The sequence below is a fragment of the Physeter macrocephalus genome, chromosome 5 (genome assembly GCF_002837175.3).
Source record: "Physeter macrocephalus isolate SW-GA chromosome 5, ASM283717v5, whole genome shotgun sequence".
Taxonomy (NCBI): Eukaryota; Metazoa; Chordata; class Mammalia; order Artiodactyla; family Physeteridae; genus Physeter; species Physeter macrocephalus.
In genome coordinates, this window is record NC_041218.1 from 93,656,172 (window position 1) to 93,657,419 (window position 1,248).

A 1,248-nucleotide genomic window follows, 5' to 3' on the forward strand; every position below is an offset into this window, starting at 1 on the left:
GGCTCCGGACGCGCAGGTTCAGCGGCCATGGCTCACGGGCCCAGCCGCTCCGCGGCATGTGGGATCTTCCCAAACCAGGGCGCGAACCCGGTTCCCCTGCATCGGCAGGCGGATGCGCAACCACTGCGCCACCAGGGAAGCCCCTCCAATAAAGATTTTTTAAAAAATAAATAGGTATGCAAGAAAGGAAGAATACACAGACAGTCCCAGCACTTGTTAAGATACTGGCATATAATTAATACATGGCATTTATTGGTGTATATTGGTATAAGGAGGTAACAGACACTGGAAGGGCATTCAGAGACAAAGGAAAATGGGAAACAAGCATCTCTGCACAATGCCTCCCAGTTTCCCAGCTTTCTGGGGCACCTCCACAGACAGCTTAGCCCTCATTTTGGGCAATGAACTATCAGAGGGTAATTTCATTTGAACGTTATAGCTCCTTAGGCAAATAGTTTTCAGATGGCCTTTTGGCAGACGGCCTGTTAGAGAAGGAGGAGAATATTAATACTGTACTTACTCAGCTGCTTTTGCCTTCACCAAAACCTTTCAGGCTCCATCTGCTGCTTTATTTAGCCTGTTCTCCTCTGTCCTGTAGTCTTCACAGAGTTGCATAAGTTTCCCTATTTTGTCAAATTCATGGGTCAGATTTTGCGATGTTACTGGTAGGTGGATGTCAAGTACACGATTTGCAACCCGCTCTATGTCCTCTGGAGGCACGTTATCCTCTTAAATAAGAAGATGGGTTTTAGTTAACTGTGTCTGCTTATCATTCTACCTTGTAAATATCACCACAACGAATTCTAAGTTAATTTGCATTGGATTATGTGTCCCTAGAATACGGGGATTATTGTATATGTCTCACAGATGCTTCTTCATCCTCAATTTTCCCTTCTCTCGGAAAGAAATGCTGCTCACGTAAAGCTGAATTAATTCAATGCTTGTTGGAAAAACGAAAAATGACAGATTTGGGATACTGTGTGTTCTACAAAATATCCTCACAAGAATTGCTTATTATAAGTACAGATTCAAAAGCAATTAAAATGTTTAGATGTCATTAAGATTCAAACATAATGGCAAACTATTTTTTTTTTTTTTTTTGCGGTATGCGGGCCTCTCACTGTTGTGGCCTCTCCCGTTGTGGAGCACAGGCTCCGGACGCACAGGCTCAGCGGCCATGGCTCACGGGCCCAGCCGCTCCGCGGCATGTGGGATCTTCCCGCACCGGGGCACGAACCCGCGTCCCCC